The sequence below is a fragment of the Ictidomys tridecemlineatus genome, chromosome 8 (genome assembly GCF_052094955.1).
Source record: "Ictidomys tridecemlineatus isolate mIctTri1 chromosome 8, mIctTri1.hap1, whole genome shotgun sequence".
NCBI lineage: Eukaryota > Metazoa > Chordata > Mammalia > Rodentia > Sciuridae > Ictidomys > Ictidomys tridecemlineatus.
The window spans coordinates 11,371,388-11,387,979 of NC_135484.1; the positions used below are offsets into that span (position 1 = coordinate 11,371,388).

General features: G+C 41.1%; 1 long non-coding RNA gene across 1 annotated transcript in view; it reads right to left on the reverse strand.

Annotated features, from left to right (window-relative positions):
* The window catches only part of LOC120889168 (uncharacterized), a 50,468-nt gene that overhangs the window by 4,262 nt on the left and 29,614 nt on the right, over positions 1 to 16,592 (reverse strand). The window contains exon 2 of the long non-coding RNA XR_013424756.1: positions 5,340 to 5,555. This is a non-coding gene — a long non-coding RNA (uncharacterized LOC120889168). The remainder of the gene's footprint in view (positions 1 to 5,339; positions 5,556 to 16,592) is intronic.

The window sequence follows — 16,592 nt, forward strand, 5'->3', positions numbered from 1 at the left end:
TACGTATTTATTTTTTATATAGTGCTGAGGATCGCACCCAGGGCCTCGCACGTACTAGGCGAGCGCTCTACTGCTGAGCCACAACCCCAGTCCCTAACCATGGGTTTTAACCTGAGTGAATATACAAGCAAAAAAACCCTCAAATGTATAATGCCAGTTTACAAAAATGTTTTTCTTCTCTCTTGCCTTCCTATTAGTGATTCTGGGAATTTCCAGATTAGTTCTGTGGTTTTCCTTCTCCCCTTACCCAGGTCACTGTGGTAAGAAGGGGCACTCACTAAGGTCAGCCATAACCAGGGGCGGGGACACACTCCTGTAATCCCAAGAAACTCAAGAGAAGAGGCAGATCACAAGTTCAAAGTCAGCCTGGGGAACTTACCAAGACCCTGTTTCAAAATGAATGTTAGAAAGGACCGGGGCTGTGGCTCAGTGGTAAAGCACTTGCTTAGCCAGAGTGAAGCCCTGGGTTCAATCCCTGGTACTGTAAGGAAAAAATGTCGGCCATGCCCCTCTGGTGGGCATTCCCAACGCTGAGATAGGAGTCAGGACAAGCAAGGGCGTGAGCCTGGATACCCGGGTGGGGGGCTGCAGCCCCACCACAGTCTCGTGCAGATGATGACCATTGCGGTGGGCGTGGCTGATACAGTGCACCCATGGAGAGACCAGGCCCTCACCATCCTAACCCAGCCATCAATTCTAGTGTCCCTAAGGGTGAGACAACCAGAAGTAAAGTACCTCCCAACGTGATACCAGATGAAATATAGGTACAAAATGCTATAAAGTATTCTTTCCAAAATGTCAAGCCTTAATCTATCCCCTCATTACAGGGGATATAAGGGTGGGTTAAATGACACCACAAGGAAACAATGAGACAAAGACGAAGGAGGGACATTAGGAAGGACACAGTTCTAGTCTCTTCAAAAGCCAATGTTATGATTTTTTTTAAGGCAATGTTGATACCTTAAAAAAATAAAAAGAAGGAAGATTTTTCCATATTAAAAGATATTTAAGAGACATCAGAGTCAAATGTGACATTTAATTTGATTCAGGCTTAAGCAAATAAGCTATAAAAGACATTTGTTGGAGAGAATTGGGGAAATTTGAATATGGCTGGGTACTAGATGATGTTGGAGAATTCCTAATTTTGTCAAGGATAATGATGGCATGGTTATGTAGTAGGTGTCCTTATTTCTCAGAGGTGTGTATTGAAATATTTAGGAGTAAATTGTCATGGTCTCTATAACTTGGTTTAAAACATTTCCCCTGAAAATAAAAATGACACGAATACAGCAAAAGGAGAATAGTTACTAGGTGAGGTGAAGGGTCGGTGGGTGATTGTTCTTCAGAATCTACTTTTCAGTCACAACAAGAAAACTTAAAAGGAGGAGATGACGCGTGTGGATTGTTTATCAGAATGCCTGGCACACAGTCAAGGCTTGTTAATATTGGCTTTTATCATTATGGTTGTTTTTATTATTTCCAAGCTGTCATCCCTGCTACTGATGCCCGCTGGCATTACCATGAAGGCTGCTGCCACCCACAGTCCAGAGCAGAGATGATCAATGTGGGGGTATCGTCTCCAGTTCCTGCCCAGCCTGGAGAAGCCAGTACTGCTAGGGCCTGTACCCTCCATGATGTGGGTTTTTTCCTATCTTCTCTTTTAGTTGTTTTTTGTTGTTGGTGGTGGTGTTGTTGTTATTGCTCTAAACGCAGCCTCTTCCACAGGGACCAGACCTGAGTGGCAAGCAATGTGGTCAATGCAAAAACCAGCTGCTCAGCGCCGGCCAGAAAGCTGTGCTACAGGGGGGTGAGGGCTCCTGACCCTGGCTTCATGCTCCCACAGGAAGGAGCAGCAAGTGACAGGTCCCTCTGGAAACTTTTTGCCTCCTCGCCCGCCTTTCCTGTAGAAAGAGGATTACTTATGGGCAAATTTGGGAGCAAGCGCCAGACATAGGCAGCCGGGACCCTGCCAAGGCAGGACAGGACCTCTGGGTCTGTTGTCACATGCCAACACCTAATGGCAAATGTTCTGTCCCGACAGCCAGGGCCTTGGCTCTGCCTGTGACAGGCAGGTCAATTTGTCTGATTCTGAGGTTCAAAGTGGAAGTCCACTCTCTCACATGTTTTCCAGTTTTGCAATAAAATAACACTTTCCCCTCCATCTCCCCCCCTTCTTTCCTGCTTATCATTTGGTTTAGAACTTAGACAAGGGTTGGATAAGAAGACATTATCTTTTAATTTCCTCAAACCCTAATATCTAAGCCTGGTTTTTCTATTGAGATGAACTCTTCCCCAGGTCTTCCGTACAAACCGACACACGCTCTGCCCCATGAGTCATCCAGAAACGATTGAGATGTGCCTGCATTTTAGTGAAACACAGTTGATTTGAGATTTCCGCTCTGCGTGTTTTAAAAAAGCTTAGTAAACTGTCTGTTGCTAGATATCAAGTTTATAGAACTGGGCAAACAGGTCTTCTGTGAGTCTGACAGTCAAGAAATTCTCAGGTTGGAGAACACTCTGAGCGAAGCCAAGTGAAGGGTGAAATTGCCACCAGGTCTCCTGGGCATCTAGTCCTTCAGCTTAATAAGAGGGAGAACAAAGCCTTCTGGGCCGCAAGTGTGGAGTTAGCAGGCCCCTTAATAATTAATTTTTTGATGGTTTGGAGAAATGCTAACGTACTTCTCACTGTTGTGATATCTATATACTGGAAGAGGCCCTCTAAAGAACCTTCTTGAATTCTTCATCACTTAATAATTCCAAGTATCAGGAGAGATGTTTTCTATTACAAAATCTGTGATGCAGAACCACTGATAGGATGAATTTTCGTAAGAATGGAAAAGAGCTATACATAAGCCAAATAAACTTAAGACAGTATTATTAAATTTTTTTATAATCTTTAAGTGGGATAACATATGTACAATTATCGTTTTAACCGTTTTTCTAATAGTGGTAAAATAAAACATAAACTCACCATCTTACCCATGTCTAAGGGTACAGTTCGAGGGAATTAAGCATAGTCACATTAGTGTACAACCACCAGCTAACCACAGAGGACTTTTCATCTCACGAAATGGAAACTCCATTCCCAGCTAGACAACAATTCCTTATCCCCCCTCCCAGTACCTAACACCACCCCACTTTTTGTCTCCATGAATTTGAGCACTCTAGGTACTTCATAAAATTGAACTCATGCAATATTTGTCTTTCAGGGCCTACAGACAATTTTACATGGCTTCCTCTATATCTTCTGCCCATGACTTATGTATGCCTTACCCTGGGCTGGCTTGCCTGATAACCTACCCAGGAATGCCACCAAAACATTAGTCAGGCTGTTTTACATTCAGAAGACCACATCTTTCTCCTTGACTTTTTTATCTAGAAATCACCATGCTAAATAAAGCCTGTGCATCAGAGCCTGCTCTGTTTGCTTGAAGTTAAAAATCACAAGGTCAGAACACTTCCAAATTCTCTTGGCACAAAGAGCCCTCGGCCCTACCTCACCTGTACACCACCCTCTGAAAACATCAGACACCAAAAATAAGGGACAGAAGCTAGACTTTCTACCGTTTTTCTCAATTCTCAATTCATCTCGTTCCTGCCAACAAATATATCAAATCCAAAATATCTGAGTCTTGCTTAAGTCAAGTGTTATTTCTTCTACATAATTAGTTTGCTTTATCAAAAAAAAATAACAAATAAATAAAAATCTTGGTTCGAGGTCCCAGAAGAAAGAAAGATTTTTTTTTTTTGCCTTGGATGGTCATAATTATTATGAAAAGTGACTTTGAGAATAAGAAGTCAAAACCAATTTGAACTGAAATAACATATGCAGACTTTCATGAACTGACCATTAGCAATAGCGTTCAGGAACCAATAATGTTCAGGTTAATGTTTCTCAAACTGAAACTGCTGTATATGAAATGTGGTAATTAATTCTGGGACATGGCACTATTTTTTCTTTTTTCTCATTTTGAGAAGAATCTGTGTTTCTGATTCTTCATACACATAGTCCAGGCAACAATTTTCAAAGTTCTTTGAGTAGTTGTTAGATTAAGGAATTAAGCAATTAAAACATACGACATGTCTCCGCCCATATTGCTGACTGGATGATTTATAAAGAACAGACATGCATTGGCTCTTGGCTCTGGAGGATGGGAAGTCCAAGATACAGGGGCCAGGTGCTGACAAGGACCTTCTTGCTGCGTCATGCATGGCAGAAAGCAGATGGCAGAGGTCAAGAGAGCAGGGGAAGGTGACTTCTTCTTAATGTCACCAATCCTACTATGACCTCATCACCTTTTTAAAGCTTCCACCGCTTAGTAATATTATGTAGCAATTACATTCCAAACAGTTTTGGAAGGGGCAAACATCCAAGCCACAGCAAGACTCGACTTCATACAAGCATCATGATCCTAGAATGGACGTCTCTACACGCCAATGTGTCAGAGCACCTGAGCATGCCCCGAACAGAGTCTCAGATGGTAAGGAGAGAGTCTTAAAGACCTACTACAGAAAACTAAACTTAGCTCCAACTAGTTTAACTCGATTGGTTAAGGTCATATTATCAGAACAAAAATTCAAATATCTTAAATCTTATTTCAATGCTATTTTCATTTACACCAAAGAAAATGAAAAAATACCTAAATGGCGAGATCAGAAATTGATCTTCATTTGGAATTCAACTCCTAAGAGGTTTCCAGAATCATCTTGCCCCAGTCAAACTTCTCCAAGACAAGAGATGCTTCTGAACAGGGAGAACATGGGCTTGGTAGATTAAATAAACTGGCTCATGAATAGGTTGGGTTGGCCATGTTCTGGGTGTTGAATACCTGTGACCTTCATCAGACAGACCACCAATGTCAGGAAGGTATTATTTAAATTATACCTGGGCAAATTTTACGTTATAAGGCAAGTGACTTCAGACCAAGTTCCTCAAGTAAATTCTAGGAAGAATTTGAAAGATGAGCAGATTCCCAGCGCCTGAATATGTAGACAAGATAATACAAGGAGGTATTTGTGGATTCACCAAGAACCAAGATGTCTTTGGGGACAAGTAGATCCTAAGTATAAAAAGCAGTCGCCTGAGGTAAAACAGCATCAACCTGTTAAAGATAGCTTTCAGGTTTCAGACAGCTTAAAATAAGAAATGAGGAGGAAAAACATGATATCCTGGCTGCCAAAGATTCAAATAAAGAAATCAGAGAGGAGGTTGAGGGCATATCTGAAAAAATAAGGATAATAAAATAAGTGTGCCTTAATCTAAGAGGTAATGAATGGGATAAAAGGTGAAAGACCAATCCATCCTGCGAAACTGCTGCAAAGAAACATTAAAGACTTACCAGATCAGATGGCCGTGTGGGGACACTTGGCAACCAAACGAGGCCATGATATAATTGGCGTGTAAAGAACCAGCTTGTCTCTCGCCGTCAAACAAAAAACACGTATAGAAAGGATCTGGTGGAGGCACTCAGGAGCGGATGTGGCTGTGTATTTTGGGACATCTTAAACCAAAACAAGTTGCAAAACTTTGTGGGACAGGAAATCTGGTACAATCACTGTGAAGAGAAATGTCAAACTTAAACTTCCAGATCAGGGGTTGGCAGACTCCTGCCTGTGGGCCAAGTCTGGCCCACTACCTACCTCTGTATAAGCTGTCAGCTAAGAATTGTTTTCTGACTCTTTAATGACTGACAAATTAAAAGAATACACGGTACAATGGAAATCATAAAAAAATCAAATTTCAGTATTTATGAATGAAGCTTTCCTGGAACACAGTAGGACTGATTTCTATCCATACTGTCTGTAGATGCTTCTATACTACGTCAGTACTGTTCATGGCCACAACAGAGACCATGTGGCCTGCAAAGCCTAGAGTTTTATGATCTGACTCTTTATAGAAAAATTGCAGCCTCTAATGTAGACTATAAAACAAAAACTGAAATACTCTAAAAAGCAGCAAAGTTACAAAGTCAACCCAAGTAGTTCCAATGAGAAACTTCAGTTATCCACCCAATAATTTGCAGACCATTTCATGGGGTGGTTTTAATTAAGACAACTACTTCTTCCTAGGAGAAGTCACTTTAGAAATTTCAAAGAAAGGGGTCTCTGATCCATAGCTCCATGAGATAGGTATGAACTCGATAGGAAGTGCCTGTGGGAACTCTATGTAAGAGCGATTCCAAACTGACTGAGCCGGCCCACAAAAAAATCAATGATCAGAGACCCAACTTTGGGAAAAGACACAAATGGAGAAATTTTACATCATTAAGAAAAATAAGAAAGTTGAAATAACAATCCAAAGAAAATTTTTAAATCCCTTTTAAAACTTCAAAAATTCCTTTAAAAATGTTTTGGGAGACCAGGAAACATGTAAGGCATGGAGGAGGAGACAAGGAATTTCTCCAACATTATGGAGGACATTTTATATGCTTTATCAGTGAAGTTTTAAAAGAAGAGGTGTTAAAATAAAAACAAAACTGCCCAAGTGGAAGAAAAATAGAAGGAATGTCATCCCTAGAAGAACAGACCCAAGTTAAAATAAATAAATAAATAAACAAAAGCTAAAACAGGATAGTTGGGCATTTCTGAGGAACAGACCTCAGTGGTAAAACCTTTGCCAGAACCATGGGAGGCAGAAAGGCAGCCAGGGGATCTATGAGACCAATCAATTGATGACCATGATAGAAAGGTCCACACAGGTGTAAAAGGGAGACAGCAAAAAATGAAAAGAAAGCATTGGTCAAATTCTCACATTCTCACTAAACTAACTTTTGAATTAGACCTATCCCAGGTACAAGGTTGAATAGCAATAACAAACTAGATGTTCCTGACTGAATCAGGAATGAATTCTGTCACAATTTTCTTTCCCAAAATTGAGCAATTGCTAGAAATAGATGGGCTCCACCTCAGAGTTTAGAAGAAAGTCAAGGGTGAAATTTTGGATTTCTCAAAATACATGTAGACAGATCAATTTAACAGAGGACTGGCAGGCTGTTAAAGGGACAGGCATTCCTGAGTAAGGACCAAGGATATGATTCCCTGTCCATTTAACAATAAGATAATGCACCTTTAAGAACGGTAAGGTAGTTTCTGAAAGAGAGATATAGCTCTCTAAATTTTTTTTTTTTTTGAGGAGGGAAGTACTGAGGATTGAACCCAGAGGCACTTTATGACTGTGCTACATCCCTAGCCTTTTTATTTTTTATTTTTTTATTTTTAAGATAGAGTTACTAAGTTGAGGGCCTCACTAAATTGCTGAGGCTGGTCTCAAATTTATGATTCTGCTGCTCAGCCTCCCAACTTGCTAGAATAACAGGCATGCACTAGCATGATCATCCCTCCCTAACATTTTTAAGGAAGCATGTGGAAAAGGAAAAGTCAGTGGTCATCCACTATTTAAATACTCCCAAAGACAATGATAAGATTCCATGGGGAAGAAAACTATAGACCAATATCCCTGATGAACTTACATGCAAAACTACTTAATAAAATGCTAGCAAATCATGTTCAACAACATTTATTAAGAATATGATACACCAAAACAAAGGTGGTTTTATTGAAGACATGCAAAAATGGTTTACTATATACAAATCAATAAATGTAAGTTATCACATTAACAGAATTAGGGACAAAAATCTCTTAGCTATCTCACTAGAAGCAGAAAGACCTTTGATAAAATTCAGCACCATTCATGATCAAAAAAAAAACAAAACTAGGGATAGAAGAAAACTATCTCAACATCATAAAGACTATGAGAAACCCAAAGTCAATCTCCTAGTAAGAGGGAAAAAGCTGTAAGTACTTCCTTTAAAATCTGGACAAGACAAGGCTGTCCACTCTCATCATTAATATAGTGCTAGAAATTCTAGCCAGAGCAATAGGCAAGAGAAGAAAATAAAAGGGATAAAAATAGGGAAGAAAGAAGTCAAATTATAACTCTTTGAAGATGATATAATCCTCTACCTAGAAGATCCATAAAATCCACTAAAAGATGGGTAGAGCTAATAAAAAAATTTGGCAAAGTAACAGGTTACAAAATTAACATTCAAGAATCAATAGCTTTCCTATATATTGACAATGAATCTTGTAAGAAAGAAAATATGTCAAACACAACAGCCTCAAGAAAAAAAAACTAGAAATAAATCTAACTGAATTAGGTTTTAAAAAAATACTACAGTAATAAGTAAAGAATATTGAAATAAAAGATTAAAGACCTCCGAAGATGGAAAGACCATGCTCATGGATAGGCAGAATTACTATTTTAAAATGGCCACACTATCAAAAGCAATTTAAAGATTTAATGCAATCCTCATCAAAATACTAATGACATTTTTCACAGGACTAGAAAACAGTCCTAAAATTCATTGGGAAAAAAATTTAAAAGACCCAGAATAGTCAAAGTAATTTTAAGCCAAAAAGCAATGCTGAAGGTATCAGAATACCTGATTTCAAATTATAAAGAGCTATGGTAAAAACAAACAAACAAAAAACCTGCATTGTACTACCATAGAATAAACACATAGACCAATGGTACAGAATAGAAGACACAGAGACAAACCCATCCATCTAAGTTACCTGATCCTTGACAAAGGTGCCAAAACACACATTGGAAAAAAGGCAGGCTTTTTAACAGATGAGGCTGGGACAACTGGCTATCCACATGAAGAAGAGTGAAACAGAACCTCATCTCTCACCTTGCACAAAATCAACTCAAAATGGATCAAAGACCTCAGAATTAGACCAGAAACTGTGCAACACCTAGAAGAAAACATGGGGTCAACACTCCAGCTTTTAGGCATTAGTAATAATTCTCTGAGGAAGCACCCCTAAGCTCAGGAAATAATGCCAAGAGTTAATAAATGGGACAGCATCAAATTTAAAAGCTTCTGTGTGGCAAAGGAAACAGTTAGGAATATGAAGAGAGAACCCACAGAATGGGAGAAAATCATTCCTAGCTATTTTTCTGACAAAGGATTAATATCTAGAACATAAAAATGCTTAAAACACTTTACACCAAATTATCAAATAGCCCAATTAATAAATGGGCAAATGAATTAATAAGTAGCCCCTCTTGAGAAATCCAAATGACCACTGAATACATGAAAAAAATGTTCAACATCATTAGCTATTAGGGAAATGTAAATGAAAACTTCACTGATATTTTGTTGAGGGCCACAGCTGAGTCAGGATGACGCCTGGCATTTTTGCCAGAAGTAGTGGTTGAGAGGTGACGCCAGTGAGCCATTAAGATGATGACTTTTGAGTTCTCTTGGATTTCCCATTGAGCCGGGATTCCTGAAGAGTTCCCATTGGTTGGGGAAGTGCCGGAGGAGGGATTTTCTGGTTGGTGGTTCCAGGAAGAGCCGCATGGCATTCCGGAGAGTTCCCGGGAGCGTGTATGGAGTGTGCTGGTGGAGTTCAGAAATAGAGTTTGTTCCTGCTTCAGTGGCTCATGATTTGTGCCCAGCAATACTGCAGCAAGATTTCATCTCACACCAGTCAGAATGGTAGTCATCAAGAATACAAATAATCATAAATGCTAGAGAGGATGGGGAGAAAAAGGAACACTTTTACACTATTAGTGGAACTGCAAATGAGTATTTTGTCTTTGGAAATCAGCATGGAGGCTCCCCAAAAGACTAGGCATAGAACCACCATATGACCCAGCTATTCCAAATCTCAGCATGAAGAATTAAAGTCATCTTGCAACAATGAGACATTCATACCCATGTTTATAGCAGCACAATTCACAATAGCCAAACTACGGAACCAGCCTATGCGTCCATCAACAGATTAATGGAAATGTGGTATATATACACAAGGGAGTTTTATTGAGCCATAAAGAAAAATGAGATTATGGAATTTGCAGGAAAATAAGTGAAACTAGAGGCCATTATGTTAAGCAAAATAAGCCAAACTCAGAAGGTTAAGGGTTCTATGTTTTCTGTCATATGTGGTCACTAAGGAGACAAAGGGTGGGGGTGATCTCTTGAAAATCAAAGAGACATCAGTAGATGAAAGTTACCAAGGAGTGGGAAGTGAAGGGGAAGGGGGGAAGGGCTGTGGATTGATATTGGTCAAATTGTATGGTTACATTGTGTGTATGTAGAAACATGGAACAACAAATTCCATCAATATGTATAACTATAATACAACAATAAAAATGTGGGGAAAAAAGATTACATGAGAAACTATGCCATTATGTAATACCTTCTATTACAAAAGCAATATATGTTCTGTGTAGAAATTATGGAAAATACAGAAAAGCAAAAAGAATTAAATTAAAATCATCCATAATCCAGCCAACCAAAGATATCCACTGTTAATACTTTTCCATTCATTATTTGGGACCAAACATGGAATTTAATTAACTGTTTTATTTTGGACACTGGCTCTGAAAGAGGAGAGAAGGGCGAGGAAAAATAATTTCCAAATTGTTCCAACTCACAAACGGATGCTAAGACCTAACAGGAGACTGTTTATAATAAAATCCTCAGGTTTGCACATGACACTAAGTTCTTTTTAATAATGAAATATCATCCCATTTATGCAGAGGAAGCCGTGGAAATTTCACAAGACTGCATGTGGGAGCAGAAAACTGGCAGATGATATTCCTTATAGGCAAGTGTAAGAGAATACATGCAGGGGAGTATTGGTACCATCCCAATTACCCTGGAAATGATGGATTCCCAGGTTCCAGTCAGACGCAGAACATGCGGCACGCTGTCATCGCAGATTTGTACCCTAAAGGCGTCACACTGATTCCACGTAAAGATCAAAAAATGATGTGGAAACCAACATTCTGTTCTCTGAAACAATGGTTTATGTATGGCTAGAATACTCTGCAGTTCGAGCTCTACCTTAACAAGGGCCGAGATGATTCAAAGAAACCAAAAACCTGAAGATCACTGCCTATGAGAATCAGTGCTGATAACTGGCATGCTCCCATCTATGAAATCTAAGAGTGACGGCTCATGCAAACAAGATGAAGTCCACAAAACAGTGACATTTTGAGATTGAGGAAGGTGATGCACCTTAACCAAGGGTCCATGGACTTTATAAGATTTATAAACTCCTTAAAATGGTACAGACATTTTTTCACACATATGTACTTGTGCGTGTGTGTGTGTGTGTGTGTGTGTGTGTGATAATCCTCATCAGTTTTGTAATGAGGTTCATTACCCTAAAATCCAAGAACCAGATGGTAGGAGAGTAGCCTTAGTCACTAATTCCTTGAGGTTTGAATGGAAAAGCCTTAGAACAAATTGAATTGTATTTATCCCATTAAAAAATGAGCACATGGAACTTCTTTCATGAGCAATATTATAGTTTAAAACAAAGCCTAAAGTGTATGGGAAGGTTTGAAGGAGGTCTCCAAGTTTCTATACCAGGTCTGTTTCCCTCCTGCCCTCCTTCCCATATCCTCTTCTCAGGTCCTTGCTTGAGTAGCTACCATTTCAAAGATACCTAGACTCTGTGGAGGTGGACATGGCATCACATCAGCAAAGAACTATGCTAATGTGGCCTTAGACAAACACGGGGGGAAAAAACCAGAAATGAAATATCAAAGCAATAAAAAAGCATATAAGAGTTTTCGAACATAAAACTTTGTACAAGTGTTCAATGGAACATTGTCAAGTTAACATTTGGAAAGTGCTTTGAAGATGAAAATTGCCAAATAAGGGCTTCAGATATTGAGCCAATATTTCATTGGCTACCACTTAGTGGCATAAGAAACAAGTCCTCTAATAGTTGAGGCAAAGATGGAGCCCAAGATGGTACATAGAGGCTCTTTTGCCCATAGAGAGTGCTTCTCCAGTGTCTCTGAGGTTACAACTGGGGAGCTTCATTTCTCCAAAGTCTCCGCTTTTGTTGGCCAATTTCCCTGAAGGCTGCTGCTAGAGGACCCTCATGGCAGGCTGCTTGGGGGGCAGTGAAGTCTTCATAAATAAGTCTGTTAGTGTCCTTCCAACCCTGATTTAAATTTTGTTAAGATGGGATTCAGGCTAGTGTTCCCTGGGTAGATGGTATTCTATTCTTCAACAATATTGAGATCTGAGCTATCTAGATTTGAATCAAGCATGACAAGAGCCCAAGCTCAGAGCACTGCTCCCTCCAAGCCAGGTGGGACAGGGACAGTCTCCCTGGGAGCAGGAGTTGGCAGGGGGGGGGGGACTCCAAATCAGAAACCACCCAGCGCTGGTAGCCGGTGGCAAGTGAAACCACATCCTCACTGTTGATCAGTCTCCAAAAACAATGAGAGCCGCGTTCTACACGGTGGTGGTGTTGCCTTGTCTTTCTGCACAGCAATGTTATTTTCACCAACATTTGTTTTCATTTATTTAAGTTTTATGATCCCAAAAAAAGAATTGAAGTAGCTTCCAGATTAAAACAAAGCACAGAGAACTGCAGCATTTGGGGATAAAATAGGACAAATAATGCATTTTTAGGCTGGCATTCATAAGATACAGTGTACTTTGGTAAAAACATACTGGAGTCAAAAAAGAAAATCCTGGGTTCCATCCCTAACTCTAACTGTGTAGTCTCCTTCAAGCTGCATTGCATGGGCAACACAGTCTCTTGAAGTGTGTGGAAGATAGTGTTCTGCATTATTATGTCGGGCAGAAGGGAGCGGGTGGTGTCATAGAGGATCCGGGTGAGAGATGGAAGGTATCTGAGGACAGTGGGATTAACAGGCTTGGAAAGAAAGGAGGGGAAGGAGTTTACACAGAAGACCCCACAGGACTTGGGATGGACTGGCTAGGAGCCAGAGCAGGGCCATTCAGTGCCGACTCTGAGGCTTTGTGATCGTGTGAGGAGAACCAGAAAAACACTCCCCGGAGAGGTTGCTAAACTAGGGCAGAGGGGCTGAGCTCCCGATTGTCACAGAGTCTGCAGTGACAGAAACGTTCAAGAGGAAGGAGGGTGTAGGCGTCTGGAATGAGCTGGACCTGAGGCAAGAAAACAAAGCCGCAGATAAAATCGCTGAAGTCATTGGGATTTCAGCAAACGAATGGATGAGGACATGCAGGAAGTGTGAGGGCACCGAGGGGACCGAGGGCTGAGTCTGAAACCAGGACCCAGGAGCCAAAAATAGCGCCGATATTGACTCAGTACCAAACATTTGTTTCTGTGACTCAAGGACCTTGTTTCTGCTCTTTGTGCTTTCTTTAATCTCATTCAAACCCTCTAAAACCTGCGGGAAAGAATGAGATCAGAGATGGGGAGCAGAGTTCCTGAGTGGGGAACATCCCGGCAAAACTGGCCGCTGCCTTCTGCTTCCACCGGATGGACCCACCTCCTTCAGCTCCTCTCCTGGCTGCAGGTGGACCTCAGGCCACCTGGGATCCCCTGACCAAAGTAGTCTGAATCCAGGGTCTCATGCAATTGAGTTTTATTTACGTTTCCCCAAACCTGACCCTGGTTTCAGCCTCCTCACTTCCCAAGGTCACCTTCTGTGCATGTCCACTGTCAGCCTTCCCTAGGAGCCTCCAGCAGGTGACCTAAGGTCTCTCTCCTGCTCTTCACAGAGAGCAGCTGCAGGCTCCATCTTCAATTGCAGGAGCCTGGTGTCCCCTCCCCCACAACGATGCTGGCTTTGCCCATCCCTGGGAGGAAAGCTGAGAGTTCTAGGGTTTTCCATCATATGGCGCTTACTACGTGCCACATAATGAAGTCCAAGCCAATGTGATGAACTAGCAAAATACTCATCAAAAAAAAACATTTTTTGTCTTTTTTGTTGTTGTTGTCTTTCCCCTCTTATTCTCAACACCAAAGATTTCTTAGTTAAATAGAGGTAAATGGGATGTTTGAGAGAACAATTAGCTATTATGAGGTGTAGGTTGAATTATTTTTTGGTTTAGCACATACATAACATTATGCATTTTAAGTATACTGCATGTTACATAGGATGTAAAACATAGCAGCATATTGCTAATAACACATTATATATCCTTAAATAAAACTATATACAGAATGTATCATGATGAATAGAGTATGTTTCAAACATATGTCTGAGCAATTGTAAAACATGATGTCTCTCAAATCTGTATCATCTTTTCAATAACTGAGTTATAGATGATATTATCAGCATAATTTATGCCAACCCAGCTTTTCTAATGATGTTCAAAAAAATGTGGCAATAATAAGACCAAATTCAGGAACAAATGAGGTATGAAATAGCAAAAGAAGGAAGGGCCAGTCAAGGATGAGATTCTGCAGGACCCTGGCTTTCTTGAAGAACTGTCGATATATGGCATTGCTCCTTGGTAGCCCAGTGGTCCTAAAAAGATTATCCTTGCCCTTCTTCTCCGTGGCTCTCAGTTCCTTGTGAAGTGAAGCCAGTCTCAGATTGAAACAGGTGAAGCCCTTAGGGACAGCTGGAATACAGAACTGTCACAAGAAAACATTCTTCCTTCTGCACATTCAGAGGGCAACACTGTCTAGGGACAGAAGGGGTTGGGAGAAACTCCACCATAGAGGGGAAAGCCAAAGAAAGAAAAATCATGTGTCTTTGAGAAGAAAAAGAACAGAGTTGTTGAAGACTCCAACAGGAGAAGGGTTAAGGTTGGGAAAAATGAGATCACTGCATTCTCTACTGCTGAGAATTATTTGTACCACCTCTGCCTTGTACGGCCGTCCCTCATATCCACAGGGGATTGGGTCTAGGATCCCCTGCACAGTGAGAGAGTATCATGCTTTATCACTAGCCCAGGAAAAGATCAAAATTCAGAATTCAAAGTACAATTTCTGCTGGATGTATACGTAACTTTCATACCATCATAAAGTCAAGAAATTGTTGTTGAACCGTGGAAAGTTGGGAGCATTCTGTAGGTGGGAACACTGAAGAATGCTTGGCCCAGGTCTCGATGACCATAATACGCCAGAGCTAAGTCACTATCACACTGCAGGCCATCCTTTAAGAAAGAGTCTCCATTCAACACTGCCAGGGTGTCAAAGCCATTCAGGGACAAGCCAGCGGAGATACAGCCCTAAGTGGAGGATGCAAGAAGGACTGGTGGAAAGAAGGAAGGCTACAGGGAATGCTCCATAAGACTTTAGGAACAACACAGGAAGGGTTTCAAGTTCAAAGTGTTCTGTCACGTGCAGACTTGGGTGGGGAAAACTGGTGGCATCTGGCTGGTTTTGGAGGTTGCTGGCAGCACCAAGGACAGGGGCTTAGAAGAATGCTGTTCAGTGTCAAGTTCCACAAGCTCCCTGGGGCTGCCTAGTTCCTCCACCCACTCGTGTCTTCTTCAAGGACCTCCAAGCTCATGACTGTCCCCATCTGAGCATCAGAGGCCTTGAAGCTATAGCTTCTCCAGGCAAGAATAGCAGGGTGCCAAGTCATCAATGCCGTGACATGACTACAATACATTTCTCGGAAAAGCTAGAAATATCAACAATTATGAATGCACATAAAATTTCCTAAAATTGTTTTATCCTTGTTCCAAACCCTAATTAAGTTCAGAATTTTGGTTGTAAATTTTAAAACTTTAATAGCATTCTAGGTACTTCAAACCAATGCATTCCACGAAGATGGACTCCACTGTCGGTACCTGAACAGCTCCAAGTTACAACCCAGATTTCTGCAGAGCTTCCACTCAGCCTTTTTCTTTCCTTCCATAGATTTTTTACTTTCTCTCTTCTTTTTGCAGCCATTAGAATAAGAGAAGAAGAAGAAAGGAGGAGGAGGAGGAGGAGAAGATGATGATGATGATGATTAAGATTTTCAACCGTCACGTGGTGTTTCTCTTGAAGCATGAGCTGTGGGAGGAACCCAGGCCAAGAGGATGACAGAGTGAGGTTAGATCAAATGAGAAATGACACAGAAATGCCTGGGTGAGGGAAGGAGAGGACCTTTTGTTTTTGCTGTTTCAATCATACATGTAAACTACACCTGTAAGTAACAATACCAACAACAAGGTGAGTCAGTGTCTCTTGCATTGAAGAGATGGAACAGTTTCAGGGAGGCAAATGCTTAATCCTAAAGAAAGCTGAAGAGGAGCATGAACTAACCAAGGTTGGATTAGTATTTCCTGTTTTACAGGTGGCCCTTGCATCCTAGGTCTCAGCCTCTGGGGAAACACGACACCACTTCATATAAGAGAATTGCACATTCACAGACTTGACTGTCCATGGGGGTGGGGGGCTGGGACCACTCTCCCATGGACGGCAGGGATGATTGTATTTAACTATATATTATGATTGAGTTGAGTCTGAGTCCATTTCCCTTCGGGATAACTAAGCTCCAAGGATGCTTAGGCAGGTGTGGGGTGACTTGGGAAGAGGTGCCCAGAGTCTGGGACATGGAGCAGAGCTGCAGGGCCCTCTCCTGCTGGGGTCTCCTCCGTGGAATCTGGGGCTCAGGGTGCCACCAGCCCTCCTTTCCCTGGGCCGTTAATCTATTCCATGCTGTTTCTTCGGCAAACTCTCTCATTCCCTCCTTCTCTCACCATTTTATATAATTCCTCTTCCTTCCCTTTAATGTGTTGTAATAATAAACCAAAACATCTCTAAGTCACTTAAGTGATATAAATCAGGTTTCAGATCCTCTGTTCTTAAAAAGCACAGAAACTAAGGTAGAAGAAGTT